This window comes from Carcharodon carcharias, chromosome 9, assembly GCF_017639515.1.
Source record: "Carcharodon carcharias isolate sCarCar2 chromosome 9, sCarCar2.pri, whole genome shotgun sequence".
Classification (NCBI taxonomy): Eukaryota; Metazoa; Chordata; class Chondrichthyes; order Lamniformes; family Lamnidae; genus Carcharodon; species Carcharodon carcharias.
In genome coordinates this window covers 27,080,094-27,094,915 of record NC_054475.1, presented here as the reverse complement: position 1 = coordinate 27,094,915, position 14,822 = coordinate 27,080,094, and the positions used below count along the sequence as shown (strand labels likewise).

General features: G+C 46.1%; 1 protein-coding gene across 2 annotated transcripts in view; it reads left to right on the top strand.

The window, feature by feature from the left end:
* The window catches only part of cpne5b (copine Vb), a 723,670-nt gene that overhangs the window by 684,870 nt on the left and 23,978 nt on the right, over positions 1-14,822 (top strand). The gene's annotated exons all lie outside the window — the stretch shown is intronic.

The following is a 14,822-nucleotide window of genomic DNA, read 5'->3' as shown; positions in this document are numbered from 1 at the left end:
TTGTAACAGCTGCTTTTATATCAATTATTGGATTTCTCCAAGTTCCCCTCCAAGTCACACATCATCCTGACCTAGACATATAATCGCTATTCCTTCATTCTTACTGGATCAAAATCCTAGAACTCCCCACTTAATAGCATTGTGGGAACACCTTCATCATACAGGCTGCAATGGTTCAAGAAGTCATCCCATCATCACCTTTTCAAGAACAACTAGGAATGGACAATGAACGCTGGATTTGCTGGCAATGCCAGATTCTGTGACTGAATAGAGCAAAAGCAGAATTATAGACCAGTTTTTAATAATTTTTGCCAGTTTATTGCTGGAGCTGGATTTAGTACTCTAAATGGTAAGAGTTGGCTAGAGGAATGTTAGGCCTAGAAATTTATTGGTGTTGTGCCAGTTTTACTGGCAAAAAATGGGTGTCTTAAGTACTTAATACAGTGAGTGGTGTGCAAACAGCATTCTATGCCAATGGCTGAAAGTTCACCACCAGCCCTGTTGGTACAGAACAGTCAGGTACCAGCGCCCATATGTTAAATTAAAATTAGATCCAATGCACATGCAAATAGGGAACCTAACACCCATTTTAGGACTACTTCCAAAAACTGGATTGCTCTGAATGCAGCTGGCAGTGCTACATTCAAGGGGTCAGATTTACATCAGACCTGATGGGACTGCTGGAGGCCACACCATAATCATAGATTTTGTAAAAGAAAATATACTTAGCTAAATGTAGAGCCAGGAGGAATGTTCCATCCAGTTCTGGAGCAATCCTCAAGACCATTGCTGGTCTCCACTTTGCCCACTCCCAATCATCTTCCCTACCTGCCACCCCCTCCCCTGCCTGAGGATCAACCAAGGGCATCATAGTGCTTGAAATTGATGTCTGCTACACCATTTAGCTGGGGATGTGCAGCAGCTGTCTTCAGCTCACTGGTCTGATATAAATTAGGTTTGAGATCCAATTTTGATTAGGCCTCTGCCCTACCTGTAGCAGCACAGGGATCATTCCCTTTTCCCTGTTTGTGGCGCTATCCAATTATCTCTCCTAATCTTAACAAATCATACTCAAACACACACCAATATACTGGAGCCTGAAGATTTCCCACTGCATTGTTGATTATTAGATTTTGCATTTGTGCCACAGGATTTCAAATCTGACACTTCTGACATGCTCAGAACCAAAAATTGTACGAACAACAGGAATGATGTCTTTAATGGTGATAAGTTAAAGGGAGACCTGGTAAGTGACTGTTAACTTGGTAGTCTTGTCTTGTCTTTCATCCATCCTTGCTCCGAGGGTTGGCCGCACTATGAATGTATGCTAAGAGGACAGATAGTGAAAGCAAACAATTAACTGCTTCTTTTAACAGTTTACTTAAGGCACCCATTTTATGCCAGTAAAACTGGAAAAGCACCAATAAATTTCTAGGTCCAACGTTCCTCTGCCCACCTCCTGCCATTTGCCACACTAAATACAGCTCCTTAATCCTAGCAATAAAATGGCAAAATTATTTAAAACTGGTCTACAATTCTACTTTTGCTCTATTCAGTCCCAGAACATGGTGTCACTGGCAATTTTTTAAAAATTCATTCACGGGATGTGGGCTTTGCTGGTTGGGCCAGCATTTATTGCCCATCCCTAGTTGCCCTCGAGAAGATGGTAGTGGGCTGCTTTCTAGTCCAGCTCCGAGTTCTCATGAGAAGGTGGCGATGGAACGACTTGCTGAACCACCGCAGTCCGCATGATGAAGGTTTTAAGCAAGGATTCCTTTGCGAAGTTATTCGCCTCAATGGATGGATTCCATTTCTTACGGTGAGCTGAATTTGAAGATTTGAAAGGGCTTGTCTTTTTTACTTAGTATCTGGGGGTAATTATGTGTGCAACAGGTGATGACAAATCAGCAGCCTCTTTTGTTGAAAATCTCTTCAGATTTTTATCCTATTGAAGTTTGCCCATTTAGCATTATTATACAAAGTCAGAATTACCCTGTTCGTTATCTAAGCATTAAGCTAACAGAAAATTATGTCCTTGTGATTTCATTCAAAAGGAAAAGCAAAGGATCTCCAATTTTTTGATGACATTGTATTGCAGATGATTTAAAGTCTATAATTTTATTATAAAAAGCGCATTACCTTTGAAAATAATATAAAACTAATCCAATTCTACAGGAAAGGTCAAAAAATGACACAAAGAAAACACAAAGTTTATTAAAGTAAGAAAGCAAGTTAACTTATTTTCATTGAATTAGTTGCTCGCTCAGTTCTTGATAATTCAATATTGGACATTGTTTTAAAAAACAAACCTCTGTTGTGGTTTGGTGCTGTCTGAATTTCTCAATGTCCTAACCTGTTGTTTGCTTGCATTCACCTTGTCCCTCTCTTGATCTGTCAAATTTCTGTCCCCCTTTCACTGTTTAGCTTTGCCTCTGTTTAGCTTTCCCATCAGTCCTTTTCCCAATTATAACCTAATTAATATTTAGTCCTCTGATCTGATGCTATAATTGCATATGAAACACAAGTGACAGTGACTTTCAAAGGTATGTGCTATTCAATTATCTAACCTTGGACAAAATAGGACAGAATTTTAGAATAGATGAGACAAAGCAACACAAAAAGTGCAGTTATTTTAGAACTACTGGGTTCAAAACAGTGGGCACATACAACAATGCTCAGTTGGCAGATTCATGTTATATTGTCGACTGTGCTTTACTCTGAGCTGAATGGTGGAAGAGCTCCGTGCAGGATGCATGCAAAGAGGCACATTTTCCAGATGGTTATTTTTTGGTGCTACAGATAACTAAAAACATGCAGGAGTTGTTTATTAATTGCTCCCGCAATGTTTTTGTTAATATCGAAAGACACAAAATACGTTTATAAACTCCCACAGAGTCTTTGGGTGATTTTAGAATTCTAATTCATACCAGAGTGGAGTGCAAGTTCCAAGCAGCAGTGCAACCTTAACCTTACATCTGTTGCTTGAGTCTTGCTTTGGAGTGAGATTGCTGACCTGACCCCAAAGTTATGCTGGTACTTTTGTATTGAAGCTGGTTTTCATTTGCAGCACAATAACAGTATAATTCTACTCAAAGGTACTTGATCTTATCAGCAAACTATAGGGGTGATTTTCAACTTCTGCCTAGAACAGAAAGTGAGTTGGATGCTCATTATAGAAACGGTTTAATTTTCCTTTACATTGATTTTAATTGGAAGAACAATCAGACAGATTCTATAATGAGCACCTGACCTCCAGTGCTAGTTCATTGCTCCAGTGGTAAGTTGAAAATTACGCCCCACATTTTTGCAAGTGTTGGTTTGGGAAAAGAAATCAAGCCCTTGTGAAGTTATTTGTAACTCACAAGGACAGTTAAAATGCCTCTGCTCCAGTGGATGATTAACTTTTCTTACATATTTGCTTTTTAAGTTGTCCCTTGCTTACAGTTTTGCCTGATCCCTAAATCTTACCTAAATGCAGCAAGTTCTGTTCCAATTTAAGAGGTTAAACAGGTAAGTGTTCTAAGATAAAAGCAAAATGGATTCTGGAAATCTGAAACAAAAACAGAAAATAGTGGAAAAAGTCAGCAGGTCTGACAGCATCTGACAGAGAAACAGAGTTGATGTTTCAAGTCTGTAGGACCTTTCAGAGTCATACAGACTCGAAATGTCAACTCTTTCTCTCTCCACAGATGCTGTCAGATCTGCTGAGCTTTCCCAGCATTTTCTGTTTTTGTGTAAGTGTTCTGAGATGTCATGTGTAGTTCAGTAGTCTCATGAAGAGGTTCTGAGTCTTGTATAGCATAACGGTAAATGTTTATTAGCCAATTGTAACTACATACATATATACAGTAAGGTAGGAGCTGTCTCCATGCTTACTTCTACACACGTTTCTGTCTAGTGCAAGACTGCTCTTTAGACTCCAGTCATGTGTTCCTTTACATCACAGGATGAGCGGTATTGTACCCAGTCCCATGTTAACTTTTTCTATGCCAGACCCTTATCTTACAGTAAGGAAATACTTCCATTTTATACAGCAATTTATGGCATCATAAGGATGTCCCAGAATGATTTACAATCAATGGGTTGCAGTCAAGGTAATTCTGAAAGTAATATTTACAAGAGTGCAGCAAATTTATAACCAGTCAAATGTTAATGACCATAATATAGTTTGCATGATTTTATCAAACCGCTAAATGAAATTTCAAAACAAAATTTGAGTTTAAAATATGGTGCTTAGTTAGAAACACCTTTTCTGTTGACAGTGTCTACATTTTGTTGATTTTATGGGAAATAATATGCTTATCCAGAACTATTAGGTGCTATTTTACAGACCCCTGCAGGCAGTTTTTCAGTGAGCACTGGGGCCTGTAAAGTTCCTTCGGCACCATTCCCACTACTAATTAATGAGCGCTTTGGGCCACATCCCACCCAGCCTTAATTTTTCGGCCAGCGAGAGGAGGTTGGCAGTGGGTGGGAAGCCTGTTTGAGCCTCAGATAGGAATGCCTCCATCACGGGCCCCCTTTTTTCGGATCAGAGCACCCCCCCTCCGACATTTTCCCCTCCACCCCCATAACCTCTGCACCCTGGCCCACTCCCACCTGACCCCACCGAGAAACACCCCACTCTCCCCAAAACAGCTAACCTATTAAATAGCTCAAAGCTCCCTATTCAGGGACTGGATGCAGTCCCAGCAGTAACCACAACTCCCAGTAGCAGTGCTGTGACCGGAGAGCTCCCGGCCAGTTAGAATAGCCACAGCTGCTGGAGGGTCACTTCCTTCCCAGATGGGGGCAAAAGCAAATTCAAGCCAATTAACGCTGCTTGGAGCATTAAACGGCTGTGGGTTAGCCCGCTGGAGTGGGGGTGAGTTTTACAGTGTCTTTTTCACTAGTGGGGTGGGAAACTCCACCACCAGTGAACTCCTGCCTGTTATTTCTATTGCTGCAGTTGATATCGGTAACAGAATTCCTTATTTAATTGTTTATTTAAATCTTCAGTTTCATACCCTACGCTCTCACCTCGATGAATTCCAGGCTCGGCACGATGCTGAACTCTTCATCTACTGCCTTAGTGTCCATGCTCACTTCTTTGGACAGGAGTCCTCCCCCCGTTCAACACATCCTTTCACCCGCCTCCAGTATTGTCCCTCCACCTGGACCCCTCCCTCTGGCTCTTACCTGCTCTTGATCTTTTCATTGAGATCTGTCGGTGTGACATCGGCCATCTCAATTTCTCTGCTCCTCTCTAACCTGTCTCCTTCTGAACTTGCTGCACTCTGTTCCCTTAGGCCCAACCCTGACACCCTGACTTTGTTACCAAACCTGCTGACAAGGGTGGTGCTGTTGTTGTCTGGCATACAGACCTCTACCTCATAGATGCTGAGCGTCAACTCTCAGACACTTACTCCTACCTCCACCTGGATCATGACCCCACCACTGAACATCAAGCCATTGTTTCCAGGACTGTCACTGACCTCATGTCCTCTGGAGATCTTCCCTCTACAGCTTCCAACCTCATAGTCTCCTAACCCCGGATAGCCCACTTCTACCCCCTTCCCAAAATCCACAAACAAGACTGCCCCAGCAGACCGATCATGTCAGCCTGTTCCTGCCCCATGGAACTCATTTTGTCCTATCTTGACTCCATTCTCTCTCCCCTTGTCCAGTCTCTTCCCACCTGCATCCGCGATTCCTCTGATGTCTTACATCATATCAACCATTTCCAGTTCCCTGGCCCTAACCGCCTCCTCTTCACCATGGACGTCCAATCTCTCTACAACTCTATCCCCCACCAGGATGGTCTAAGGGCTCTCCGCTTCTTCCTTGGACAGAAGCCCGAACAATCCCCATCCACCACCACTCTCCTCCGTCTGGCTGAACTTGTTCTCTCACCAAACAATTTCTCTTTAAACTTGTCTTGCTTCCTCCAAATTAAAGGCGTGACGGTGAGGACCCGCAGCCCCAGTTATGCTTGTCTCTTTATGGGGTACATGGAATGTTCCTCGTTCCAGTCCTACTCATGCCCCCTCCCACAACTCTTTTTTCAGCACATCGATGACTGTTTCGGTGCTACTTCATGCTCTCATTTGGACCTGGAAAATTTTATCAATTTTGCTTCCAATTTTCATCCCTCTATCACCTTCACTTGGTCCATTTCTGACACTTCCCTTCCCTTCCTTGACCTCTGTCTCCATTTCTGGGGATAGACTGTCCACCAATATTCATTATAAGCCCACCAACTCCCACAGCCACCTCGACTACAGCTTCCTGTAAGGACTTCATCCCATTCTCTGAGGTCCTTCGCCTTCGTTGCATCTATTCTGATGATACCACTTGCGAAAACAGCGCTTCTGACATGTCTTCCTTTCTTCTTAACCAAGGTTTCCAACCCACTGTGGTTGACAGGGTCCTCAACCGTGTCCAACCCCCCGCGCATCCACCCTCACACCTGCCTCTCCCTCCCAGAACCATGATAGGGCCCCCCTTGTCCTCACTTTTCACCCCACCAGCCTCAACATTCAAAGGATCATCCTCCGACATTTCTGCCAACTCCAGCATGATGCCACCACCAAACCCATCTTCCCCTCACGCCCCACGCCCTCCCCATCAGCATCCCATGGGGACCGTTCCCTCAGGGACAATCTGGTCCACTCCTCCATCAACCCCAACACCTCATCCCCCTCCCATGGCACATTCCCATGCAATCACAGAAGGTGCAACTCTTGCCCCTTTACCTCCTCCCTCCCCACCGTCCAAGGCCCAAACATTCCTTTCAGGTGAAGTAGCGCTTCACTTGCACCTCCTTGAATTTGGTCTACTGCATTCGCTGCTCCCAATGTGGTCTCCTCTACATCGGGGAGTCCAAACGCAGACTGGGTGACCAGTTTGCGGAACACCTTCACTCAGTCCGCAAGCATGGCCCAGACCTTCCTGTCGCTTGCCACTTCAACACCCCATCCTATTCTCATGCCCACATGTCTGTCCTTGGCCTGCTGCAATGTTCCAGTGAAGCCCAGTGCAAACTGGAGGAACAGCACCTCATCTTCCGATTGGGCACTTTACAGCCTTCCAGACTTAACATTGAGTTCAACAACTTCAGACCATGAACCCTCTTCCTCCATCTTCACCCCTTTTTTAATCGCCTATTTAAATTTTATTATTTTTTTTAATCTACTTATTTTTAACTTATTTTATTTTTATTCATTGGTTTATCCCCTTTTTCATCCCTTTTCTATCCTATTTTCCCCCAACCGCTCCCCACTCACATCCAAAAGGGCCATCTGTTACTTGTTCCATGTTGTTCTTTCACAGAGTGCAAGTGGTTATGGTACTGGGCTTGTAACCCCAAGATCAAAAGTTCAAATCTCACAATGGCAAATTATGAAACAATGTAATTTCATCTGAATAGGAACAGATGGAAACGTGCTTGTACTCGAAAGAGTTACAACAGCATCAAAACCCATCAATTGAATTCCTGTAAAAAACACCCTTGTTCTGCTGTTAAAACATTGTGCTTTCTTACCTTAACGCCACTATCAGCACCTTCTTTAGCCCTTACCACTAACAATCCCTTTGTCTTTTTGTCCATGACATCTTTGTCAATCTCTCCTTAGCCCCCACCTGTTGGGTAAAGAAACAGTTAAAGGAGTTTAATTGCTAATTATTAGTTAACAACCGAAGTATCCATTTGGTTGTATAAAAGGGATAACTGGTGAGACTAGTTCTGTCTGTTTTAGCTCTTTTAAAGCCAACCAAGTAAACTAAATCAACAAAATGAGGGATAAAGTAAACACAACCCCTAATTTAGGTTAGCTGTAAAACCAAAGACAAAGTTTAAATAAAACTTACAAACATCAAATCAAAATGTGATTAAGAGGGTCGATAAAGCACCCCAGTCCCCGCGGTGCCCATCGGGCACAGAAGTCCTCGATGGTGCCAGCAGACACCACGTGCTCCCTCTCCAGGGACACCCGGCCGCGAAAGTTGCCACGGAGGAGGGGCAAAGGGTCGGGTGGGACAACCCCCTCAATTGCCCGCTGCCTGGACCTGTTAATGGCTAACTTGGCCAAGCCCAGGAGCAGGCTCACGAGGAGGTCCTCCTCCTTCCCGGCCCCCCTCCACACCAGGTGTCCGTAGGTCAGGAGTGTGGGACTGAAGTGCAAACAAAACACTAATAAAAGGTTTTTTAAATAACTGAAAAGGGAGTGCAGCCTACAACAATTAATATAGACATGGTCCACGGATTCCACAAGACCACAAAAAGGGCAGGTAATTTGGGAGTCCGTGAACGAACACATCCTACAATTATAGGGGACTGCTGCATGCCACACCCTCCACCCCAAGTCCCCGATGGAAAGCGGGAGGACACCTCCGTAGAGGGCCTCCCAATGTGGACCTCCGCCACTGGACGGCAACAAGGCACACCAGGGCATGTCTGGGCGGGGGTCGAGGACAAGAAAGTGAAGGATGTGCAGCAGCAGTCCATACAGGAAACTCCTCTGCGCCATGCTAAAGGACACGGAGGGCATGTCCCCAAGGCGGCTCAGGTTGCGGGGCACCGGCTCCCAAGAGAGGGTTCGGGGCTTGGGGCCAATGTGGAATTCCGTCCAAACAGGGGAACGCTCAGAAGGAAGACCACCGCACACCTGGGCCATCTCGAGACCCAGTATAACATTGGGGCCGAGCACGACCGTCCTAAGGTCTCGAATGGCATCAGATGCCCACGGACACACGACGCGCCAGCTCCTGTGGAAGTATCCAGCCCACTCCTCCGCCACACAGGATTGTCCCCTATTCTGGTCACCCTGGCAGCCAAGCCCTCCTCTCCACCGGCCACTGAAAGGGACGGAGGGGTGGATTCCTGAGCAGCGGCTCTCTGATGATAGCCACTACTCCTGACGGGGGAGAGTTGCGTCGCGAGGCGACCATGTTCCAGACATTGATCAGGTTGTGGTAAAAGACGGGCAACGCCTGCAAGGAACCATGAAAGCCCCTCAGGTCTATAAACAGGAGCTGCACGTCATAATTCGGGCCGTGCACCTGGCGGAAGAATTACGTCGTCAGGGCACACCATCTCGGAAGAGGCTTAATGTAAAGGTATCGCCGCAGGGCCTGAAGGTGGGAAGTCACCACCTGGGTGCGAAGGCACACCAGCACCTGACCGCCCTCCACAAGCGGGAGACTCAGAACCTCAGCAGCGACCCAGTGCAGTCTTTTGTCCCAGAAGAAGTCGACGAGCATTCTCTAGATTTTTGTGACAAAGTCCAGAGGAGGGGTCAAAGTGACCAGCCGGTACCACAACATGGCGGCAATCAACTGGTTTATGACTGGAACTCGACCCCGGTAAGACAGCACTCGGAGCAGTCCTGTCCAGCGCCACAGGCGAGCGATGACTTTCATCTCCAGTTCCTGCCAATTCACCAGCCAGGATTCCTCAGCAAGGCAGAGATGGACCCCCAGGTAGAGGAGGCTGGTCCTGCTCCAGGTGAAAGGCCTCAGCTCCTTGGGTAGGGGATCCATCTGCCACGGACCAACCAGGAGTCCAGAACATTTACCCCAGTTGATCCTGGCAGAAGACGCAGCGGAGTAGATCTCCTGGCACTCGCGCATCCTCCGCAGGTCAGCCGGGTCACTAAACACAACGAGCACATCATCGGCGTAAGCCGATAGGACCACCCCGATGCCCGGCCCGCGCAGAACCAATCCCGACAACCTCCTCCGCAAGAGACGCAGGAAAGATTCCATGCAAATAGAATACAACTGGCCAGACAGGGGCAGCCCTGACATACCCCTCTCCAAAAGTGAAGGGGTGCCGTCAGGGACCCGTTAACCTTAACTAGACACTCTGCAGCAATGTACAGAAGTCGGATCCGGGCGACAAAATGTGTCCTGAACCCGAAAGCTCGCAGAGTTCCGAATAAATATTTGGGATCCACCCTAGAGTTTTATGGACTAAAAATAAAACTATCTGAAGGCATTAGTCTTGGTCTTTATTGCCTAACAGCTGTTGGAGCTCAACACCACCTATCGCTGGCCTTCTATCCAGCTTCACCCCGCCTTAAACAGTACAAATTTCATCACATTTCTACTCCGAAGAAGGGTCATATGGACTTGAAATGTTAACTCTTGTTTCTCTCTCCATAGATGCTGTCAGAATGGTTGAGTTTTTCCAGCATTTTTGGTTCTATTCTTTATGTAATTGGTTCCTTTTTAATATAATACTCATTCTGGTCCTAATGTTTTGCAAGGAGTCTGAGATTCCATTTCCCCTTTAACAGCGCAAAGTTCCACACAACTTCTGATCATAAAACTGCAGAACCATAGAATAGTAAAGCACAGAAGGAGGTTATTTGACCCATCAGGTTCTGCGCTGTCTGTTTGAACAGCAATCCAGGAAGCCTCACTGCCCTGCTCTTTCTCCCCCATCCCTGCAATATTTTCTTCAAGTGTTTATCTAATTCCCTTCTGACGGCTACTATTGAAACTGTATCCACCACCCTCTCAGACACTGCATCCTAACCACTCGTTGTGTAAGAATGTTTCTCCTCATGTGCTCTCTGCTTCTTTTACCAGTCACCTTTATGGTATAAAGGGTGAAGACAAGATATGCTAATGTATGACGTAGATGACATCAGTCAGTCATGTGTAGACCCTCGAGAGAGAGTAGCAACGTGCCGACTTTGTAACCTGTTCAGATGGAGTACTAATAAATAAGTGTTAAGTAGATACCAGAGTATGTCTACAGTCTGTCTATCAACCAATTACCACGACTAGAGTCCACAGACAAGAGGAACCATCTCAGAACATTGTGGCAGCAGTGGAGACATCGATGTAAAAAAAAATTGGTGTTATCAAAGGAACCACAGAGTGAAGAAAGCCTTGAAAATTTTTCATAACAAATTGACAGAAGGAGGAGGCACACTTGAAAGAAGCAACGATGACCATACCTAGTGAGCAGCCCCGGCCATTTGACTGGCCTCAAGGGCCACAGAGAGGCCAGCACTGGGAGTTACAGAAACGCCATTTTCTCCAGTATCAAGCAACATCAGGCCTTCACTCTGAACAGCGGAACCACCAGGTCAGTTCCTTTCTTGATGCTGCAGGTCCAGTACAGACAACGTTCTCCTGAGGCAGGGAGTGGAGGAGTCCACCATGGACTTTGAGACCATCCTTAAAGCTTTTGACATCTATCTTAGCCCAAAGTGAAACTTAGGACAGAATCACCTGGTCCTGTTGGCGGTGGGCATCATGGCGGGCTTGAGTGGAAAATATGGCTAGAAGGCCAAAAATTGGTTTCATGCCATTGTGAAACCAGTTTGCGATCATCTACTCCACCCATCAATGGTTGGCCACGTTTTCCACTGCCTCATGTCGGGAAACTAATTTCAATAGTTTACATTTCATTATAAGTCCTGCTCGCCGGAATCATTCCCCCCCACATCAAATTCACACCCACATTGGCATGACTTCAGAACAGCATGCTTCATGACTGTCTTTAAAAGGTGTGCACCTAGCAACCTGAACTTTGAGGGGAACTCGGAGGCGAGTGCACACAAGCAGCGGCGCTCACGAGCATTGCCTGTAAGACATCAAGGAAGAGGCACTGTGCGGCGGGGGGGTGGAGCACAGGCAAGTAGCTTTTTCCCAGCTGGTCATCTATGGCATCAGCGATGGAGTTCAGCCCGCGCAGCAGTGCAGGACCCATGTCCTGGACAAAGGACTCCATGGTGGCCGCCATCCTCCTAGCCTTGACCTCGGTGCATTGGCATGCTGGTGCTATCACCTCAGACTGAAGTTGGATGGACTCCTCTATTCTGCCTTTCAATCTAAGGAGTGCAGCGGACATCCCTTTCTGATGTTCCCGAGCTTGCCTTTGCCGCTCCTCAGCTGTTTCCCAGATGTCCCTACAAAAGCATGGAGAGATAATTAGTGTATGGCAGGGGACTGTGGAACAGGAGAACTGACTCACAGCATGGTTGTCTGACAAATATTACACTGGTTGGCTGAGCATCGCCAACTACACCATTAGCACAAGAACGGTCCAGGTTGTCATCAGCCAGCTGGATGGCTCTATTTTCAAAACCTGTGAGGTCCTTGATTACGGGCATTCCTTCACCAGTCTGTGATGCCTCCTTTTTGTTGGGTGCCAGCTTGTCCTGCATGAGTACAGATGGAAACAGGACACCTGCCAGGCCAGATGAGAAGGATATATGTGGCATATGTGGATGCTGAGTGGTGCCACGGATGGGATGAGGACACTTTCCACAGGGCAGATGAAGGTGTGTGTGAGAGAGTGAATGGTGATGTCCCTTGAACTGGCAGTGAGTGAGGGCCCTGTGGATGTGTGATGGGTTTGTGAGCGTGTGAGTTAGGAATGTTGAGAACAGTGACTTACCCTGGCGGAACAGAGGAGATCATCCATTCTCTTTCAGCACTGGGTGGCTGTCCTCTTTTGCAGGGCGTTGGCATTGACCACCGCTGCCTCCACCTCCCATGCTGGATTTGTCACCATGCTTGCCGTTCTTCACCCAGAGTGAGCTTAGGGGACTTCACAGTGGGCCTCCACTTCGTGTGATAGGTGCTCAAGGTAGGCGCCACTAAAATTGGGGACAGCACGTTTCCTCCCTTTGGCAACCATGACTTTCCAGCAGCTTTCGATCCTTTAGAGATTGCTAGCCCTGTGCAGGGGTGCCCTTTAAGGCACCTGGATTACCGAAGGCCTGAGGTGATAGTGGGGCGGACAAATCAGAGGCTGCCCTACCAGTGATCCGGCGTGTCTCCCTAAAATGCATTATGAACGAAGCAGGATGCACCGGGGTCGGGACGATAAGGCACGAAAAGCCGCTGTTGCAGCCGGTGGGTAAAATTACTTTTTCATGCCCGCTACCACACTTCATGCAAATCTGTGACAATTCTGCCCTTAATATTTGAGATCGCAAGGACCTGGGAAACCAATTGAATTACTTCTAACTGACCTTTGTCACCTAGCTAACTCTTGTGGATATGGGGCACCGAAGGACGAGCTAATCCGTGACCACATAGTCGTGGGTTTTCTGGATGAAAAGCTCCAACCTTCTCTGGACCAAAGATGACCTTACATTGGATCAAGTGGTCCAGTATGCGAGGCAGGCTGAGCTTAGGGAATTTAATCGGGCTATAACTCAGCACAACTCTGAGGCTTCACATGGCTCTGTTGACAGGGTGGGCACACAGGCATTGGCCCCACCCACAAGAAAACCCACCAAATGGGTGAAAAAATGGGAAACTCCACACCGGCAGCCATTTTGAGGTGCTTGCTTTGCACCATGAAAACCCAGCATAGACACCAGGACTGCCCAGCAGGGGGCAAGGAATGCTTCCAGTGCAGCAAAACTGGACACTTCAAGCATTTCTGCAAATCTAACAACTTTAATCGAGGTAGAAGACAAGAAAATATTTGTGAAGCACACTCCATCCAAGAAATGGGAAATCAAGATAAAGCTAAATTACAGAGTTCCTAGGGAAAGTTGATAATCTTAGTCCAGACTATTGGTCAGTTACGGTGCAAGTTCAAGGCTTTGACACCACCTTTATAACTGATATGGGAGCTGCTGTTAACATATTAGCAGATGATTCAGCCAATGACTCTTCATCCATCAGACATCAATAGACAAGGACCAGGCAGCATAGCCCTTGCAATTAAAGACAGGATTATTGCTCCTCTTCCACAATCAGCATACATCATTCTTGAGTAGAGATGTTGGCATACATTTAGGAAGCCTGGAAAAATCAGATGCTGCTAACCATTTGAACGACTCACTGTCTTTCATGGACCAATCTTCAACCTTTTGTTTATAACCAGTGGAGCTTCAGCCTTCAGAAGCTGGGGAAGTTTATACGATCAGTAGCAAGTTCCTTTCTTTCACAGAGACACCATCCACTAGACCCCGGGGCAGAGATTGAAGTTATGAATCTCTCAGTTCTTTATGAAGTAAGGCCCGAGGTGACAGGTACAAAAGGCACTATGGCAATCAGTGACCTTAATTGGCTCTTCCTAGAAGAAAATGATGAGGAAAAATCTCCTACAATACTGAGTGATCTGTTGGAGGTTGAGGTCCCAGAGGATGATTCATCTTTCCAGTTGATAGATGCGCCATACGAAGTGCCTTTTGTTAGGAAAAAGAGATAGTTTAAGTAACTTATATTTGTATCTGTGGTTGTTAGGAATGAGTTTTAGCTTTAATGTTTAAGTTTGATTTCTTTTCTGTATCTCTGTGTTAAGAAAAGGTCAAATTGAGTTTTAGTTTCACTTTAAAAGGTGCCTGCTTTCCTAATGAGAGTTTTGCAGCTAAGTTGACAAACAAGAGTAGAGAACCTGGGCTGTTGCCTAGCAATAGGGATCCAGAGAGGCAGGATCCTCCCACAGGCACACACAGAAGAAACTAGAAACAGCAGTTTTTGAGTTCAGTTTTGAAGATACCTGCCAGGCAGAAGCAGCCTGGAAGGCTTGGAAAGCCAGTTCCAAGATAAAGTTGGTTAAAAGTAGCTGCCAGGGAGAGACTGGTGCAATTCGCATAGATAGCCAGTCCCAAGCTAAATAAAAGACCCCAAAGTACAGGGGAGTGAAACAGGAGAAAATCCCAAGCAGACCTTCTAGTCAAAGGAAGGACAGGAACCTGAGAAAAGATCCTGTTAAGTGAAGTTAAGAGTGAGGGCAGAGAAAAGCTCTAAGCTTCAAGCTTAAAACTTCAAGATTAAAGAGGTAAAGGCCTGAGAAGGCAGAAGGTCCAAAGAAACAACTGAAGGTCTGTAACTCTTTTCCATGGGCATGTGAAGCAGTGGTG